The following is a 21,992-nucleotide window of genomic DNA, read 5'->3' as shown; positions in this document are numbered from 1 at the left end:
CTAACATTGCGCCTAATGTGATGAATCCAATGTAATTGGACCTAAAAGAAAACGAGCTAAGAACACAAAACCAAAACTCTGTTAACAACATTGGAACTAATTTTAGAAAATATCTAGCCATGTTTTGTTAGTTTGCATAGGTATGTGAAATACATAGTGGATGTAGATAAATATGTGAAATAAAAATAAGCTTCCACTTTTGGGAATAGAAGAAAAAATAGAAAGAAGTTGGGAAATTAACAAAGAAGCCTAAAACAAAATATATCATTTTCCTTTTTCACACACTATGTACAAATTACATTTATAGTTTTCTAAAATTTAACATGAAAATTAAATAACATTACCTTTAAATTTCATTCCTTAATACATTAGTAATACTTAATTAACAAGTTTACTAAGCTTTTAATTTTCAAATGCTTCGCCCAATAATAATATTCAATGCTTCCTAAATGCAATTTCTTACCAAGAATCAATTAAAACAAAAAATTAAAGCAAACTATTGAACCCAACATTTTATATATAATCACATTTCAAAAAAGTCTCAAATTAAATATGACATTCTCAACCACCATAATATATATGTTCAAATATCATCTATAGCATTCTAAAAATCAACATGGAGATTAAACAACCTTGGTCTTAAATTTCAATCCTTGATATATTGAGAATACTTAATTAAGTACTATATTCCAACCAAATTCCTCTCCTGGATATTTTTTTAAACACCTTATGTGCATCACCATTCCAACAAATTTACCAAGCTTTGAATCTTTAAATGCTTTGCCTAATCAATGTTCACTGCTTCCTAAATGCAATTCTTTACCAATAATCAATTTAAACAGAAAATTTATGCGCCCACAAAACACTTAGATTCATCACTTTGAATACCCACACAACCAAATAAAATAGCACCCACACACACCTAAAACATGTAACACCTATACCAAATAAGGGGAAGAGTGTTTAATTTACCTTGCAACTAGCCATGGAGTTTCACGCTCTTAAACTTAGAACTATCATGGAGAAGACGAGCTAAAAAATCATAACTTTTAGAAATGCAAAATCATAACTTTTTTACAGCAAAATGATAAGGAGAGTTGCAATATATGTCCTCACCGCAAGCTGAGTTGTCCACTATGAGTTTCGGCATGTATACACATTGTCATTGAGTTTGTTAATAGAGAAGAACATATGTCGTGGAAAGGACGAGAATGCATAGGGTTTTCTATCTTAGGGCTATTCAATCTGATTTATAGCATTTAAACATCCATTCTCATCTGTTGAAGGATAACACATGAGTATATAAACATATACCCATCTATTCATAGAGAACAAACGAGTATATATTCATATACTCATCTGTTTTTTTTTTTATAAACTTGTATATATGGCTTTTTTTTTCCTTTTGTTTTTCAAAACAAAAAAGAATGGAGGGCATAAAATGTTCATTTTGTAGTAGTGATATGATAAAACATAAAGAAATTCAGAATGAATATGATCAAGTTAGAACATTTCAAATTCAAATAATTTGATATATTATTACATCATACACAGAATCACTCTAATTTACAAGAATACGTGTTACCCAAAAAAAATAAAAGGTTAAAAAAATAGTACTTAAAATGTGATTTAGCAATTACTCAACTAATAATGTCCCTAGCATTTTCCATTAACAAAGCCTTGATCTTTTTCAATGATACTACAACATCAATCATAGTAAGTCGTGCTTCAGGTAAATCATTGCAACACTTTAATGCTAAATCAAAAACTGATGATATATGAGATAATATATTATCAGTATTTTGATTTTTTCTATGCAACAAATTTGCATCTATAATATTGACGATTGAATGTGGTGTGGATTTGCTCACCCAGTCTTTCAAACTTAATCCTTGAACAAACATCTCATCTGTTGGCTTCTTCCTCGTGAACATTTCCATCAGCAAAATACCATAGCTATACACATCTCCTTTTGCAGACACAACTCCTTTTGATCCATACTCTATATGTCATGTTGAATGATCAGTATAAAAGTCATGATGACAAAAACATAAGGTTTGTCTGTTGTTAAACTTTTTTTTTTTGTATCATCCATTCAAATATTTACATATGAAGGCATGAAATATTTGCTAGAAATTGAATAGTATAGAATTTTATAAAGTACGCATGATAAACAAAAGAACATAGAAATAAATCCATAATAGTATTATTAATCCATTACCTGGTGCCATATAGCCAATAGTAGCCAAAGATTTGGTATAAATTTCTAATTGCTTTTCACCAAATAATTTAGCAATACCAAAATCGCTAAGATGAGCTACCATATCTTCATCTAACAAAATATTGCTTGGTTTCACATCGCAATGAACAACTAGTATAGGAGAACCATGATGAAGATACTCCAAAGCTGTTGCCACATCTATCATTATGTTTAGCCTTTGCAAGACATTTAAATAATAGTTATGAGAGTACAACCATCTGTCGAGACTCCCATTTACCATGAATTCCATTATTAGAGATTTGAAATGATCGTTTGAGCAACTGCTGATGGTTTTAATGAGATTGCGATGGCGTAAATTGCATATGGCAATACATTCAATATCAAACCTTCTCAATGCTTCTTCCATGTCTAAGTTATTAAATACTTTGACAGCAACTATATTTTCATTCGGAAGAATTGCTTTGTATACCGATCCAAAACTTCCAGAGCCTAGAAGATTACTCTCATCAAATCCATTTGTTCCTTGTAGAAGTTCATAATAGGATATTCTAGTTGGTGTATCCAAATTTGTTAAATCCTTTTTGGTTGAATAATTATCATTATCTCTCTTACGCTTTAGAAAGATAATGCTTGAAACAACCAAAATGACGAACATGATGGGCAATAAGCATTTTATCATTAGCATCACTTTATTTGATATATGCTTACTTCCTCTCCTACATGGTTGAACTTGTAGTTGGGATTTCCCACAAAGATCTTTATTCATCAGAAAAGATTGGGCAGTAAAGTTTTGAAAAGGGCCACCATCTGGAATTTCTCCAAGCAATAAATTGTAGGAAAGATTGATGTAGTTAAGATAGAGTAATGACTCTAAGGATTTTGGAATCACCCCAGATAAGTAATTATGAGAAAGGTCCATAGACTCCATGCTTATCATGCCACTAAATGCTTCAGGAATAGGCCCTTGCAATTTGTTGTGAGCTAAGGATAGAGTTTGTAAAGTTTGCAAGCTGCCCATAGTTGCAGGGATGCTTCCTGAAATTTGGTTTCTGGACAAGTTCAATAGTGTAATTGCTCTCAAGTTTGATACCTCCGGTAAAATCATTCCACTTAGTGCATTAGAGGATATGTCTAAAACCAAGATATCTTTGAGATCCCAAAGAGAAGAGGGTATATGAGATATCAATTTGTTAGAGCTAAAATTTAACTTCCGCAAAGAAGTATTTCTGAGACATCCTGGAATTGCTCCTGAAAACATGTTCTTGGCAAGATACAACTCACTTAGACCTTTGAGTTGGCAAAGTTCATTTATAATGAACCCGTGCAATTTGTTGTTACTTAGACTTAAACGTTGAAGGTTATGTAATTGGTTAAATGTGTCTGGAATCAACCCTGTCAAATGATTCTCACCCAAATCTAATTCTATCAAGTTTGTTAAACTTTTGAGGGTAGTGGGTATAGCTCCATTAAATTTATTTGATGCCAAATCTAACATAATGAGCTTAGAAGCATTTGATATGCTGTTTGGAATTTGTCCAGTTAGTTCATTTCCTTCCAAAATTAACTCTTGCAGGTTGGGAAGACCAATTCCTAAATATGATGGCAAAAGGCCAGAGAGGACATTCTCAGGAAGGCGCACTCTTGTCAATGTTGAAATGTTAAATAGATTGGAAGGAATAGGTCCATGCAAATTGTTTTGTCCCAAAGCTAAGATTTCAAGTTTAACAAGATTGCCTACATCCTTGGGTATATAACCTGGAAATAAAAAGTTGAATGGACTCTTAAAAGAAACCAAAATAGATAATAATGTTCGCAGATAATATACATGCATACTATAACATAGAAAACTATGCTTCTCTTACTAATTCCAAAAACTCAATATTTATTAATGCTCACATGTTGAATATATTAAAAAGAATAGGGTCAAGTCTAACACATTAAGTTTATCAAGTTTGCCTATATTTTTAGGTACAAAACTTGGACATGAAAAAACTGATGGAAATCATGACTTTTATGTAGTTTAGATAAGAATATATACAAATAAATTTAGAATTAAATACTCTGATCTTTCTTGTATTTTGTCCTAATTACACGAACCTCCCCTCTCTTTTAAAAACATACACTTAAATCCAAATTGTTAATTTTGTTACAAATATTTTTAAAAGATTTTTATTTAAAATTTATATTAAAATATTTTTATTTACTAATTTATCCTTCATAATACTAAATCCCTAAATGTTGGCTAAAATGTTTTAAAGAATTTAAAATTTTTTCCTTTTCCTGAATTTTATTTTTTACTTTTTGCAAATAGTTATTTGTTTAATGTTTTTATCATATTGGGATAGAAAATTAAGTAATCTAGTTAATGTAGACTTAAAAACCTTGAATGGAAATTTGATTAATTTTTTAAGTAAATATATAATTGATTGAATAAGTTATAAATATTTCTAATAAAATTTTTATTTAAAAGTTTTAAATTATAAATTTAAATGACTTCTATAATCTCTCAAACTGAGACAATTTATATTATATAATGAGAAAAAATGTATTTACTTTATTTTCTAGCCATTTAAAAAAAACTAAATAAATAAGTATCATTGTGTGTGATGAAGAATTAAAATTATAAAATTTTACAATATAACAAAAATTAGTAAATTTTATTACATTTTAAAAAGTTTGAAAATACATGTATTAATTTTTTTTGAAAAATGTAAATGTTGAAATAACTTTTATATTAAGGAGGGGTATTTGCTTCAAGAAATTTTAATAGTCAAACTTAACAGCCAACTAATAGTTAGATAGATAGAAATAAAGTCTGAAATATACAAGGAAAGTTTTTGTAGCATACATTTTAATTTAAGGGAGGTTTATATATATTTTCAAAATAGATTAAAGGTTTTTGTAATTTAAGTAAAATAGAGGAGTAGTTAACGTATTTTACTTTAATATCTTTCAAAGAAGAATGGTAAAGAAAGATTTTAGAATTAATTTCACCTATTTAAAATGAACTACCGAATCATTTATATTTTGCTTGAAGGTTGTTAACTATTTAAAAGGCTCTAACTTTAAAATATGACAATGAAATTATCATATGCCAAAAAAAGGCTGAAATTTTATTTTATTTTGTTTAATGAATTAAACTAATTTTATTTTTTTGATGTAAAAACTATTTTTAGTTATACATTCTGGATATTAGAAAGAAATATTAAAGCTAATCCTTTTTAACATCCTTATCAGCACCTGAAGTTAGAAATTCACACATAGAAGGAATGCGACCACAGATAGAGTTAGAAATGTTTATTGATTCATTTTTGTTCATGCAAGGCGTGTGTTATCTTTTCCTGCATTATACAAAAATAAAAACTAAAGATGTGTAGTTAAAAGTTGGAGGACTAAAAAAATAATTTAAAAAAACAAGATAAATCACATTATGAGCAAAGCGCACACCATGATCAAGGATTTGGAGGTTTGTAAAATCTCCATTCCCAATTGGAATATTTCCTGAGCAAATTATATATGGTGAAGCTATTTTATTTATCAAAGTATAAATGATGTGGCAGTTTTAAATGGTCCCATCAGTTCTTGATCTTGCCTTTCTTTTATTTTGGCATTGTAATCACTAACTTAATGTACATATAGACCACCATCAATTCATGATTTGATCTTTTGATATTTTGGATTGTAAATTAATAGTTATATTAAAACCCCCCACTATGAATAGTACGATATTAATTAAATGATGAAAAACATAATCCTCATCTAAATTTAGTCTATTGAAAAAAATGATTTTAAAAATGAAAAAAATAAAAAATAAGGTATAATAATCTCATGGTTGTATACAGGGTGGCAACCAAATATAATTAATTAGTAACAACTGCTTGTAAAAAATTGATTGGACTTATAAGAAGGAAAAATAAAGCAGGTCATATTTTTTGCATATAATAATATACATAATATACATGCATACTATTAAAAAAAATTACACGTGTCTTACTAATATTAAGAAGGAAGAACGCAGATTTCTTAATTAACAAATTGCATGTGAATCTGTTAGTTTAACTGCATGAATATTTTGTGCACTGCCAATAAATCATATATGGCATAAAGCATTAAACTATTTTTTCCGGAAATTTTTCTTTCCTCAACCTGTTGATTTTGTATCCTTCTTTTAATTTCAGATATTTAATTTCACATGCCATTGAACATAAAACGGTTTCTCTGTAAACTCAAATGAATTCGAATGATGCGATTTAATAATTTGACTGACTATTGAAAAGATTATGTATTCTCGTTCATTAATTTGAACTTAAATTTGCTTGAATAAGAATTTTTTTATTTGCTTTTAAATTTTTGTTTTGAATTTTATTTGTAATTGATTTTCTATGATTATCTAAATAATTTTTTTGTTTACTGTGCATTTTTCAATTCCTACACTATAATTTTTTAAGAAATATTATGTGTAATTTTAATTACAGTTAAACAATACAGAATTTTTACATTTTATATATAATAAAAAAGAATTTTTCTCAAAAAAATATATACTAAATAAGGAAAAACTATTTGCATATAACCTTTCGGTCTTACTAATATCATGACGTTCTGTCTATTCATAATCCTGGCTTTATTTGTTATTTTGGGATTGTAATCATATGAGTACTATCATGAGTGCATATAAGATATTAAAAAGAAGAAAACAAACACGCATAAGTGCATACCTGTAAATGAGTTATCAGACAAATATAATTCTTTCAAAAATGTGCAGTTGCTTATTGAGTTGGGAATGCTTCCCTCTAATTGATTATAACCAACACCAAAGACTTCAAGCAAAGGGAGATGATGACACATTTCTTCTGGCAAATTACCCTTTAAATGATTGAGGCCAACATTAACAATTCTCAAAGAAGGCATGCTCCAAAGAAATGAAGGAATTTCACCTATAAATAAATAGAAAATATTTGTTAATTACATGGTAGTATGGCAAGCAACTCCCTAATAAACTCACACGTACACAAGCGTATAAATAATACATGGAATTTTGATAATTAGAGGCTTAAAACTAATAGAAAATAATTCAGTTTTTAGGTTGACGACGGTAATTTAAAATGGACTCCTCTACTATCAATGATCAATTGAACATTAAATTTTTTCACATGTGAAGCAATAACTCTGGGGATAGTAAGAACAGCTATAATGTGAGGTTCAGTTTTGCCATGAGTTTCACTCACAAAAATCATAACCAAGAGGGGCGGATGTGAGGGCGGTAGTGGAGGGTGTATTTTGTTCCCATTTTCTTTTTACATGTGGAGAGAAAGTTTGAAAGGAAAATATTGTGAATCCCACACTCCATTTTTTCCCCCACTTTTTCTTCTTCCCACTTTTCTCTCCTATTTTCTCTCTCCTATTCTCTTTCCTCCTAACTTTTCTCTCCATCCAAACAGGGGGTTAAAGCAATCTCAATTAAAAATTTTGCAAGCAATACAGAATAAGTATAAATAAAAAATAAAAATCTTTAAAACATAAAATAAAGAAATGGGGTGATTGGGCATACCTGTAAAGAAATTCCATGATAAATATAATTCTTCCAACAATGTTCCATTGCCAGTTGATACTGGAAGACTACCATTCAAATTGTTTTCGTCTAAACCCAATATTCTTAAAGAAGAAATGTTGAGGAGAGATGATGGAATCTCACCTGTTTCAATTTAAAAGAGGATAAGATATGAGTTATATATATTTTGATGAGAGAATTGGATGTATCATAAAAATCTTTTCAAATACAAATCCTTTCATTTAAAAAAAAAAAAAAAAGCATTGCGTCCACTCATACATTACAAATATGAAACTTTTTTAAAGCACATAAACTGCATAGCATGTTGAAAAGAAACGGATTACTCTATATATATATCAAGGCCCAAGATTGTTAATGTTGAAATGTTGAATATTTCAGAAGGAATAAATCCTTTCAAATTATTATGGCTCATATCTAAGACTTCAAGTTTATCAAATTTGCCTATGCCTTTGGGTACAAAACCTGTAAATAAAAAATTGACGGGAATCATGACTTTAATAGAGCTAAGATAAGAATATATACAAAAACATTTATTTCTATTATTTTTGAAATCTTTGACAAATTTTTAAAAAAAAAAAATTAGGGGAATCTTAAGACTAACTTTGAGATGCCATGGTTATAGATGATTTGTTTAAAAAATCAACATTTTTGGTGTAATCGGAAATTAATAAATTTGTGAAATAGAAAAGAAACAATTGACAAACTGTCAATTGACACACAAAAAAAAAAAACTGCAGAAGGATGCACTCTTCAATAAGGGGTGCCCCGGGGGGAGTTCAACTTAATTGGAGAACAGTGGAATATGTAAGTAGGTGCACATAACACGTGGGCACATTATATATGATGTTGAGCTTTTTCATTATAGAGTTTAAATTATATTATACAAAGTACTTAAATAATTTTGCCTTGCAAATTATAAATGTCAAGGCCGAGTGGTGTGTGTGCGTGTTTGCGTGTGCGCGCGGGTTCGAGCATGCTCCCTCATATCTCAAAAGAAAAAAAAATCAAGTGGTCCCATCAGGTCATGATGCTATCTTTATTTTATTTTAGAATTATATGAATGAATTTAATATCGAAAAACAAAATCTCACAGACTACCGTCAATCCATGATTTGATCTTTCAATAGTTTGGATTGTAAAGTATTAGCTATATTTAAACCCCCCCAAACTATGAATGGTGCAATATTAATAAAATGATGAAAACATAATCCCATTTTAAATTTAGTCTATTAGGAAAAATGATTTTAAAAACAAAGAAAAATAAAAATAAGATTTTTATCCCAAAAAAAAAAAAGATATAATAATCTCATGGTTATAAAGAGGTTGGCAACCAAATATAATTGATTAGCGACAACTGCCTTGTAAAAAAATTGATTGGACTTATAAGAAGAGAAAATAAAGCAGATCATATTATTTGCATATAATAATATACATAATACATATGTGTACCATTAAAAAAAATACACGTCTTATTAATATTAGGAAGCTAAGGGAGAAAGCAAAATTTCTTAAAAAATTGCATGTGAGTCTATTAAGTTTAATAATAAAGATATTTTGCTCGTTGCCAATAAATCATGTGGCATAAAGCATTAAACTATTTTTTCGGCAATTTTTCTCTCCAGGAGATTTTTTTATGGTACAGTTGAAGCAATAAATTATGAAAGTATACTTTCCTCCTCCTATTGATTTTATATACTTCTTTTAATTTCATATTTATTGTAAACAATTTATTTAATTTCACATACAATTGAACATACAAAAGTTCTCTATAAACTCAAATGAATTCGAATAATGCGATTTAATAATTTGACTAACTATTGAAAACATTTTGTATTCTCGTTTATTAATATGAACTCACATTTGGTTGTATAAGTATTTTTTTAGTTTCATTAAAGTTTTTTAAATTTTATTTGTAATTGATTTTCTATAATTATCTAAATAATTTTTGTTTACTGTGCATTTTTCAATTCCTACACTATAATTTTTTAAGAAATATTATGTGTAATTTTAATTACAGTTAAACAATACAGAATTGTTACATTTTATATATAATAAAAAAGAATTTTTCTCAAAAAAAAAATATACTAAATAAGGAAAAACTATTTACATATAACTCTTCGGTCCTACTAATATCATGACATTCTGTCTATTCATTATCCTGGCCTTATTTGTTATTTTGGGATTGTAATCATATGAGGCCTATCATAAGTGCATACAAAATATTAAAAAGAAGGAAACAAACACACATAAGTGAATACCTGTAAATGAGTTACCAGCCAAATATAATCCTTTCAAAGATGTGCAGTTACTTATTGATTTCGGAATGCTTCCCTCTAATTGATTACCAGTAACAGTAAAGACTTCAAGCAAAGGGAGATGATGACACATTTCTTCAGGCAAATTACCCTTTAAATGATTGAGGCCAACATTAACAATTCTCAAAGAAGGCATGCTCCAAAGAAATGAAGGAATTTCACCTATAAATAAATACAAAATATTTGTTAATTACATGGTAGTATGGCAAGCAACTTCCTAATAAACTCACACGTACACAAGCATATAAATAATACATGGAATTTTGATAATTAGAGGCTTAAAACTAATAGAAAATAACTCAGTTTTTCGGTTGACGACGGTAATTTAAAATGGACTCCTCTACTATCAATGATCAATTGAACATTAAATTTCTTTTCACATGTGAAGCAAATTGCACTAACGCTGGGGATAATAAGAATAGCTATAATGTGAAGTTCAGTTTTGCCATAAGTTTCACTCACAAAAATCATAACGAAGAGGGGCGGATGTGAGGGCAGTAGTGGAAGGTGTATTTTCTTCCCATTTTCTTTTCACATGTGGAGAGAAAGTTTGAGAGGAAAATATGGTGAATCCCACACCCCATTTTCTCCCCCACTTTTTCTTCCTCCCACTTTTCTCTCTTATTTTCTCTCCTAGTTCTCTTTCTTCCAAACTTTTCTCTCCATCCAAACAGAGGGTTAAAGCAATCTTAAGTAAAAATTTTGCAAGCAATACAGAATAAGTGTAAATAAAAAATAAAAATCTTTAAAACATAAAATGAAGAAATGGGTTGATTGGGCATACCTGTAAAGAAATTCCATGATAAATATAATTCTTCCAACAATGTCCCATTGCCAGTTGATATTGGAAGACTACCATTGAAATTGTTTTTGACTAAATTCAATATTCTTAAAGAAGAAATGTTGAGGAGAGATGATGGAATCTCACCTGTTTCAATTTAAAAGAGGATAAGATATGAGTTATATATATTTTGATGAGAGAATTGGATGTATCATAAAAATCTTTTCAAATGCAAATCCTTTCATTAAAAAAAAAAAACATTGCGTCCACTCATACATTACAAATATGAAACTTTTTTAAAACACAAACTGCATAGCATGTTGAAAAGAAACGGATTACTCTATATATATATATATATATATATATATATATATATAAAAACAAACAGCAAACACATATTTCTAATGATCCAAAACACATTTTAACTTTTTTTTAATAAAATCAAACTGCCCAATGTGATTTTTTATGTTTTTTTCTTGTTTCAAATGTGGTTTTTAAAATCGTCATCCAAACATATTTTTCATCTTTTTGTTCTCAAAACTTATTTTTTAAAAAAATATGAAATTGTTCTGGAAAAAAGATTAAAAAAAAAGAAGAAGTAAACAAGCCATTTATTCTCCACGTTATAAATATCTAGCGGTCCATCAGTTCATGATCTTCTATTTCTTTTATTTTGGCATTGTAATCATAAGCTATATATAAGCCACATTCTATGAATCAACAATATAATGAATAAAATGACAAAAAGCAAAATCTAATTTTAGTTTTACGAGCTATATAGCTAAGCCTCCGCTATGAATATATACAATAAATGAAATTAAAAGATAAAACCTCATTTTAAATTTATTTTATCATAGAAGAATATCAAAAAGAAGAAAATAATAAAAATAAGAAATGATAATCTTAATGCTCGTAAAGAGATTGGCATTTAAATACAATTCATTAACAACAACTTTGATTGTGAAAATACTGAATGGGCTTGTAAATAGAAAAATAAAATAGTTAATAATATATTTGTATAGGTGTACCAGCTTTACAGGGAAAATAAAGCAGGAAATATTGTTCGCCTATAGGTACACTCTCTCTCTCTCTGTGTGTGTGTGTGTGTGTATGCATATATAACTGCACGCGTCTTACGTGCTGGTCCCCAAAACTTGAATATTTGTGTTGTGCGGATTAATCGATGCATAAATATTACGGAGGGGGAAAGCAAATTTTGTCTGTCAAATTTCTTACCTGACTTACCTAAAAAAAAAAAAAATTTCTTACCTGACGTTATGGCAATTTTGAAATTATGTATTTCTTTATTTATGTTTACATTATGACATATCTCAATCTGGTATTGCATTTTTTGTCTGCATTTTTATTTAAAAATTTTAAAAAATATACTTAAGGATAAGATATGTCCTTAGAAAGTTAATCTGAGAATGTTAAAAAAAAATATAATTATTTTCAAAAATTAAATTTGTTACTAGCTAACTAAGTCCTATACAGGAACAATTCATTATCAATATTTATTGCCCAATTTAGATTATTGGTTTAGTAAAAATATTATGTGCATGGGAGACTTACATTTTTAGAAACATGCAGAAAGACTTGCGCATATAGAAACACAAAAATACTTATTTAAAAAAAAAACCCTTTCCATTCATTACACTGTGTTTTATGCTTCAGTTCAGTTTATTATTCTGTAATTTAAATTCGATTAATTAATAATTTTAGATTTATTTTTGTTATCTTTTTCAGATTTGTGGATTAATTAATTCTGAGAAATTCTTATATATCATGTAAGCTGCATTTTCATTCGACAAATAAGATTATGAGTTTACAATAAAAATTAATATTAAATAATAAAATTAATATATATTTTATGTTATGCAAATTAAAATTAAATGTTCTAATTTCCAATCATGTTGCTTGTAAGGCTTGCTTATTCTTTTTTTAAGAAAAAGCTTCAAAAAGTTTTAAATTATACGAGTATAAAAATAACCATTTGTTTTCAAATATTGATAATCAGCCTAAAAGATCTGTTTGGGAGTGGGGTTTATATAGACGCTCGGGGGCACTACATGACAAAGTCCTAATAGTACACCTCATTATGACGGGTAGATGTAATAGTAGACGTATAATAGCAAAATTTCATTTTCAAATTATTTTTTATTCTCAAGATTAAAACAAAAACAAAAACACGCATATGGTCTAACACAGTCATATAATTAAAATTCTGACCTTGTAAATTGTTGTTGCTAAAATATGGTGAAGCCATTTTATTGATCAAAGTATAAATGATGTGATAGTTTTAAGAGTAAAACTAAAATAAAAAAAAGGGTTTTGCAAATTTTAAATCTCAAGTGGTCCCATCAGCTATTGATCTTATCTTTCTTTTTATTTTGGCATCTAATCACAAGCTTAGTATAAGTCCCATTGCATAAACCAACAATATGAATGAATGAAATGGCCAAAAGAAATTTCATTTTTATTTTTCTCTAAAAGGACAAAATATCACCAAAAAAGAAGAAGAAAATCATTGTTTTGTGATTGTAAATCATTAGTCATATTTAAACTTCCACCAGAAAAAGGTACGATATTAAAGAAATGAACAGATAAAATATCATTTTAAATCTATTTCATTATTGAAGAATATTATAAAAAAAGGAAATAAAAGAAGAAAAATAATAAATAATAATCTCAATACTTGTAAAGAGGTTGGCATTTAAATATAGTTCATTAACAACTCTTTTTATGAAAACGCTGAATGGACTTGTAAACAGGAAAATAAAACAATTTATAATACTTTTGTATAATATGCATAAAGTACATGTATAATGTAAAGGGATGCCCATGAAAAAACTGAACAGAACCGAAAATCTGTTATTGAACAAAAAAGAAACTGGGTTCATGTATAACAATGGATAATAAGCCCATACTTATATAGAAACGTAGACACTGGAGACTGGGCTTTGAGAACCTAAGGCCCAATACCCCTAATTGAACATTACCACAAAATACTTCCTCCATTTAAAAAATATTAGCGTCAAATCTTTAAGAGGAACTAACTTTTTCTTTTTTTTTTAATAATTTTGTTCCAAATTTGTTGGATCATTTAATGCATTTTTTAATTTTTCTCTCAGATTAATTATAAGCATCTATCATTATCTTTTTGACTTTTTTTTTAACTCATTCTCTCTCTTTGTTTTTTTTTTTTTAAACTAATCCTCTCTCCCATTCAGTCTTACTATAAATGAGGATGTTTTAGGACAATAAGTTATATATTTGACACATTTATTATTTTTAATCAATTTTAACTAACTTTTCAAATTACAGAACTTATTTTATACTTATGTTTTGAATAAAAAAGAACATAAATTCTTCATAAGACTTCTAACACTACCTCCATTTTAAAAAATAGAAATGGAATACTTTATTTGTAAACACAAAAGATAATGTTTGCACATAGGTAAAATATATATATATATGTATGTATGTATGTATGTATATACATATATATAAATTGTTTGCACAGAAGTAATATGTGCGCAAATGATGCGTCTTGCGTACTACTTCCAAAAACTTGAATATTTGTGTTATTACCTTTTAATATTGCAAATCAGTGCTTCAAGTTTTACTAAATAATTTTTTTGTTTATTTCCAATTAATCATGTATGGCATAAAGCATTCAACTATTTTTTATATATATATATATTTCCTGGTGATTTCTCACTAAAATTATACCAAAAATTTAATTAGAATGGTATGTTATATTTGTTTTCAATACATCTAAAGTTATTTTTTCTAATTTTGAGAAGCTAAAATAAATATATAAATAAGCACACTATTTGGATTATAAGGATATCACTAAATATAAGCAGCTAATTACAAATGATCCAAAATAGAAATATTATTAGTAAAAGTAGGAAATACTCCAGCATTTTTAAATTAACATTAATAATTGTGTGTGTTTATTAAATTAACATAGTGTTGTATGGGGCCTTTTTAAAATTTCAATTAACATACAGTAAAAATATGGTATTTGCGAATATTACACACTCTAAGCATAATAATTGTGTGTGTTTATTAAATTCTAGTGGATTGTCTATAACAAAAGTAAATGAAAAAACATGCCATTGAATAGAAAACATGGGGGGAAATGGAAAAAACACAAAAAGACGAGGAAGAAGGAATCTCAACCGGTCCCATGTGTTGAAAGCACGTTGTGAATATAAGTGGGACATGAATATATGTACATACGTATAAATTTCAATTAACACACTCTAAGCATGTTACAAACACGTATATATGTATAAAGCAATATTCGCTTTTGGGATTAAAAGAAAGCATCACCATTAGATGTGTCTTTTTCCAAATAAAGAGAGAAATAGATAAACCGCATTTTAGGAACAGACAAACATACACATTGTAAGTACTTGTTAATAAGTTATGGCTCTTTTCAAGCATTTTTCCTATGAACGCAAACCTTCTCATGATTCTTTAAAATGAATGAACAAAAACATAAAATTATGGTATTTCAATTCAGGTGCGTAATGCTTTAAAATTATAGAAAATGAAGAAAAATCAAATTAGAATTTTGAAATTCATGAAAAATTATAAAAAATTTCCTTTCTTTCTTTTAGATAACTTTGGAACCCCTTGCCAAAGCATTTTATCTTTTTTGCCTAGGACAGTGGGGTTGGTGGGATTTAATGTCCCAACCAGGTGGTTGCTAAAATTAAAAGTAACACTGTAATGCAAAAAAATAATATAAGTTCACTCTTTTATTTTATCTTTCACTCATGATAACAATTTATTTAAAAACAAAAATATCATAATTTCATGCTTCTTTATCTGAAAATTTTTCAAATCATTAGGTATATTTGCTTAACAAGGAAAAAAAAGTTCCACATAATGTATAATGAGTCTCCATTTGTTAGGTTTTCCCCCTTTTTGGATGTTTCTTTTAACTTCAAATTAAATAATTATTAAGAAATTACCAGTGAAAATTTTTATGTTCAAGAGCATGATTCAATTTTACCAAGAATTGGACGTACAAAATTGTTCCAATTTTTTTGGCCAGAAAATTGTTCTAATTCAATGCGAATGAATTAACATATTTGTCCGTATTAGCAATTTATAATATTAGTAAATAATATTTTTCTACTTTTTTAATGATATATTTCATTTACATGTTATGTCTACGAGATACAAAATTTATATTTTTTCTTATAACATCGTTCAAGGCTTACTCATTTTGAAAAATAACACTGATATGCTCATCTAATTGATAATATAGAACTAGATTTATTTTAAAAAAACTTGCCGCCAACAACAAAATGGAGGGGAAAATAACCGACACGGAAGGAACGCCACACCACATGAAAGTTAACTACAAATTTTGATTAATTATTTTTGTTCAGTTTAAATATTTTATTTCATGTTTTGACATGTGTGAAAATTAAATTATATATAAAAGAAAGCATATCCAGTTTGAGATTAAAAGAAAGCATCAAGTTCCATGTCTTTAAAATTAATCTAGCAAAATTATTATTGATTAAATTTGTAATATTTAAATTAAATTAATGACTTATCAAAATAGTAAAAACAAAATTTTAGACAAACGCATAATTAAAGTTCTTACCTTGCAAGTTGCTACTGCCAAGGGATAGCCACTCGAGTTTGGTCAAATTTCCAATGCCAGTTGGTATGTTTCCTCCATTGAATTTGTTATTCCCCAGTTCTAAATCTACCAATTCCTTGCATTGATGCCAAATGGAGGGTATCTCACCAGACAAATCATTTTTATAGAGATACAGTCTTTCAAGTTTTGGAAGCCTAGAGCACACGTTTGTTGGCAGACTCCCAGATAAATTATTGATGTTAAGTTCAATGTATTGTCGTACTGAACTATTAAATATGGAGGTTGGTATGGTGCTTGAGAGCTGATTATTTGAAAGATATATTGTATGAAGGTGTTGAAGATCACCAACCTTATTTGGAATAACTCCTTCAAATATTAAAATAATAAACAATATGTCAATATCAACTTTCATAGCATGCGCATTAACTGTCATATGTCATAATAAAATGATCAAATAATCCGCTGTTGACATAATTAATATGCATAGCAAAAATTATTATTTCACTGTATAAATATTGAAAGACATAATCAACAATTAATTTAAGTTAAATACTAGACAAGTAAATGAAAGAGAAGTTAAGAGTGTGGATTTTTTTAGGTTTTTTTTTCCCTTGCTGTTGGGTTTGACCATGAACATGGAAGATTTTTTTAAAGTATGTATTTTTAATCCATATTTATATTTGTCAATCAAGTGTTGCATTTTATGTCTGCATTTTTATTGAAAACAATTTTGAAAATATACTCAAGGATAAGATATAACCTTGCAAAGCTAAGCTGACAATGTTAAGAAATATAATTATTTTCAAAAATTAAATTCGTCACTAGCTAGCTAAGTCCTATATAGGGACAATTCAAGATCGTTGGTGTAGTTGACAAAAATATTATGTACATGAGACATATTTGTATTTTTGAAAACACATAGTAAGACTTGCGCTCTTATATAAGAAATAACATAAGTACATTCTAAATAATAAAACACAACGATACTTATTTTTAAAATAGGAATAACCCTTTCAATTCAGCTCGGGTAATAACGATAGAATAAATATGTCGGATATGTGATTTGATGAGATATTTGGATGAATTAATGTTGGAGAATGTATATGGGAGACTCATTACACTATTCTATGTTTCAGTTCAGTTTATTTGTCTGTAATTTAGATTAATTTAAATTTATTTTTGTTATTTTTCAGATTCATGCCAATTCATCATTTCTTTCAAAACACATATTTGTTGGAAGACTCCCAAAAAAAATTATTTTTATTATCTGCAAGCTGATTTAAAACAATTAAAGTAAATAATATATCATAAAATTAAAATTAACTGTTCCATTTTCCAAACATGTTGCTGGTAAGGCTTACTCATTCTTTTTATTAAAAAAAAAAAAAGCTTCAAAAACTATTTAATAACATGATAATAATAAACATCGTTTCCCAAGGTTGATAATGGGCCTTCAAGGATCTCTTTGGACTAATGTTATAACAATATTTTTTTCCCCTATGGCACAAGTTTACTAACCATCTCAAAATTTGGATGACAAGTTATTTTTTATTCTTTTAAGAAGAATAGAAAAATGATGGAAAAAATAAGAAGAAATGTATAAAAATATAACAAAACCTAAAAAGAAAAAAGAAAAAAGAGAACAATGGAGACAACACCAGAATCATTCAAAACACACCTAACAAACTGTAATAATTAAGATAAAAATAGAAAATTCAATTTTTAAGTGCCGAATCCAGAAATTAACAAACACGTCATTTTATATCTCTCCAATCCAAAATCAAAGTCAAGGAGTGCAAACTCAATTTCAAACTGGAAAATAGCATATCTCGTGATTATGACAAATTAAAATTAATCAGAGTGATGTGTTATATTTGTTTTCAATACATCTAAAGTTATTTTTTAAGCTTGAGAAGCTAAAATAAATATATAAATAAACAGACTATTCGTATTATGAGGATATCGCTAAATATAAACAGCTAATCACAAATGACTCAAGATAGAAATATCATTGGTAAAAGTAAGAAGTACTCTAGCATTTTAATTCCGTGTGACTCTACGTAGTGTTATATGGGCCCTTTTAAAATTTCAATAAACATACAGTAAAAATGGTATTTGCGAATATTAGACACTCTAAAGTTAATAATTATGTGTGTTTATTAAATTCTAGTGGATTGTCTATGTTAAAATAACTTCCATTCAAAAGAAAATGTGGGGCAAAATGAAAAATGAAAAGCTATAGAAAGAAATGTATATCGGAATCCCAACTGGTGCTTTTCGTCATTAAGAAAAACTTTCCAATCAAGATTGTTGGTGTAGCGGATAAGAGATCCATGTTAATTTATAGTCATCTTTGTGAATATTTTTGGTGGAGTCACAAAGCAGTCCTAACTATTTTAAACTTTTAAAATTCAGCTCGCCATGGCTTTTTATTTCACAAACAACAAAAAAATAATATCACCAATAAATGTAAAAAAAAGTGTGGGGTTTGCATTTTTATTTGATTTGAGGGTCAAGTCTTGTGCGCTTTGCAGTATCTTCAAAAACCGTAATCACAAATAAAACCCATTCAATTATCCGACATGATATTTTCTGTATCTTCTAAAACGTCATGATCTTCTAATAACTCCTAAGAATTTAAACAAATTTTTCTCTCACAATGATATAATTTGCACAGGTTAACAGGAAGAAAAATACTAGGACAGAATTATTTATCATTAATAATGAAAAATTGAATTCTATGTTTCATCGCCTTACTATATAAACAGACAATTTCAACGCTAATATTTGATTCAAAGCTAATTGTTTCTTTACCAAAAGAAGCGAAAATAAAAAGAACAAAAACTTGCATTCCCTCAAAGTTCAATATCGAGCCATCAATTTGATAATATGGATATTTCACATACGAACCGTGAGTATAAATTGTGTATATCTATTTTTCATGTCTAGTATTTTTATTTATTAATATACATAAGAAAAAGTTATTATTTAAATACAATCTTTTTTTTGGAAGAAATAATAATTAATTAATAAATACTAAAACTATAATATAATTTAGGCGGCCCAAATCAAAACTGAATGCTCCAGATCCGTGGACTGTAAGGCTTTATTGTTTTGAGGGAAAAAAAAAACTTTCTAGACATTCTAAACGATATAATCGCTCCTTTCCGATGTATCAAAAAAAAAAAAAATTGATTAATAGCAGCATTCTTTATAATTCCTATGCTAGCTCTTACGAATTCTCGAGAACAAATATTCTACCTACTTCAGTTCTAATTCGTGATTTATTGAAAAGAATAGTGACAACTAAATTTTTTAAAAAAACAAAAACTTATAAGAAATGCGCAAAGATAGCCAAAAAAGTTGGGAAAAAAACCCAAACTTATGATGATTGAGAGTTTATATCCTGATAATTAAATAAACTAGTTTTCAGAAAACACAAATATAAATATTGGAAATAATAAAAAGCATACCTGACAAACTGTTGTATGACAAACTTAATAACTCTAGCGAAGATAAGTTGAATATTGTTCGGGGAATGTTTCCTGAAAGTTTGTTACCCGCGAGTCGTAAGATGTTCAATCGCTCAAGTCTTCCCACCTCAAATGGAATGGTCCCTTCAAGTAAATTAAAATTCCAATCCAAAGTCTCCAACCTTGATAGATTGAATAGAGATAATGGAATAAACCCACTGAGACTGTTATTTCGAAAACTCAATTGCTCAAGCATAGATAAATCTCCTATCCATGTTGGAACTTGTCCATGAAAGTCATTATAGCTCAAGTTGAACAATCTCAATCGACGTAATTGAACTAAGTCTTGAGGAATTTGACCATGAAAGTTGTTTTACTGAGATCAAGATCAACCAGAAAGGAGAGATTTCCTAGTTGTGGAGATATGCTACCCTTAAGATCCATGCCACCAAGATTCAAGGAATGGACCCTTCCATGACGAGTATTGCAGGTGACACCAACCCAACTACAAGGAGAAGAAGAGACAGACCAATTAGCTAAGAAATTGTATGGATCCGAAGTGATATGAGATTTAAGGCAAAGAAGCGCATATATGTCGGTGGTGATGTTTGTCTGAGTCCAAGCTAAGCAGGACAGGAAGCAATGAAGTAAGAAAAGGAAAACAAACGGAAGAGGTTTTTCCATGTTTTGCACAGCAGACTTATCAAATTTGTAAGTGTTGTGCATCCAGCAATTAACAAACACGTCCATTTATACTTCTCCAATTCTAAATCAAAGTCAAGGCGAGGACGTTAAATTTCAAATTACAAAATGACATCTCTCGTGACTACATTAAAAAATAACCATAAAAAAAGTGAACACTAAAATAAAATATATTGCGTGATTGTGATTAATTACAGACTTCCAAATAATAAAAGCTTTTTACTTTTTGGTATTGTACTTCGTTTAAAATTGATTTATATTCTCTCCTGTTTGTCTTGTGTGGCTTTAAATTTTTATAAACATTTTTTTTGCAAGATAATATTTCAATACACATGCAGTAAAGTAAATTGTATAATTAAAAACGGTATTCGCCAAGATTACACGCTCCAGGATGGAAACTTAAAGATTATTTTGTTACACCTGATCTGAACGACATGTTATAATACATATATTTATACAATAACGGATAAAGAAATTTATATAATGGTAGATAAGAGGGAAAAAAAAAACTTAAGATGCTGGGCGTTTTTTCATGAATACTTTTAGAGTATTTAATCACCTTATCCTTTTTTTAAAATGTTAATTTTGATGTAGTCTCAATTTGCAATTTTCAACTAGTGTATCATCTACTTTATTACAAGCAGCCTTCAATTCAATTTATTTTAATTAGGGAATTTTCAAAATGAAAATACATCCACAAAAATAAATTTATAAATGACAGCTAAGTGTAAATAACATCTGAATTTCTTTAAGACTAGCCAAACAAAGATATTGACAAACCACTAAACCAAAATATATTCCAGTTAATACCAACAAAGAGTTGAGCATAAATGAAATCGGCATTCCAAAGATTAAAGTTATCTCCAAAAAAAGTTGATGAAATGACCCCATAAATACGTTAGTAATGAGAGAGTATAATTCCACTTCCTGAACCACATTTTCATTTCCATTGCATTATTTCATTTATGGTCAGTCTGTAGGCCATATACAGAGGGAAAAAATTATAATTACTAGTGGGAAGAAGCATGCATGAACAAAATGTCTATCAAAAGTCTACAAACTTTAATTGATTGTACGTATGCATTGATACATGGAGCGCTTGACTTGTAAGTAGACCTCAAAGTCACACTCAATTTCAAACGAAACAACTCATATGTGTGCGTGTGTTTGTAATTTTAATTTGGTAATATCATTTTAGTTTACCCATAAGAGAATACCACAGTTGACTTCAAAAACACTTGAATAGCGCAGAATTTAATTATTTTTTGTTTCAGATTTCATAGATTGCATGTGGCAAAA

At 28.3% G+C, this 21,992-nt stretch overlaps 1 pseudogene; it reads right to left on the bottom strand.

Annotated features, from left to right (window-relative positions):
* Positions 1-352: 352 nt before the first annotated feature.
* On the bottom strand, positions 353-20,741 carry LOC114756017 (probable LRR receptor-like serine/threonine-protein kinase At3g47570; annotated as a pseudogene).
* Between the last annotated feature and the right edge of the window lie 1,251 nt (positions 20,742-21,992).

Source organism: Neltuma alba, unplaced genomic scaffold (assembly GCF_004799145.2).
Source record: "Neltuma alba isolate B1F8T4 unplaced genomic scaffold, ASM479914v2 tig00010369_pilon, whole genome shotgun sequence".
Lineage (NCBI taxonomy): Eukaryota > Viridiplantae > Streptophyta > Magnoliopsida > Fabales > Fabaceae > Neltuma > Neltuma alba.
The sequence above is the reverse complement of the archived record's forward strand: the minus strand, read 5'-3'. Positions and strand labels throughout refer to the sequence as shown.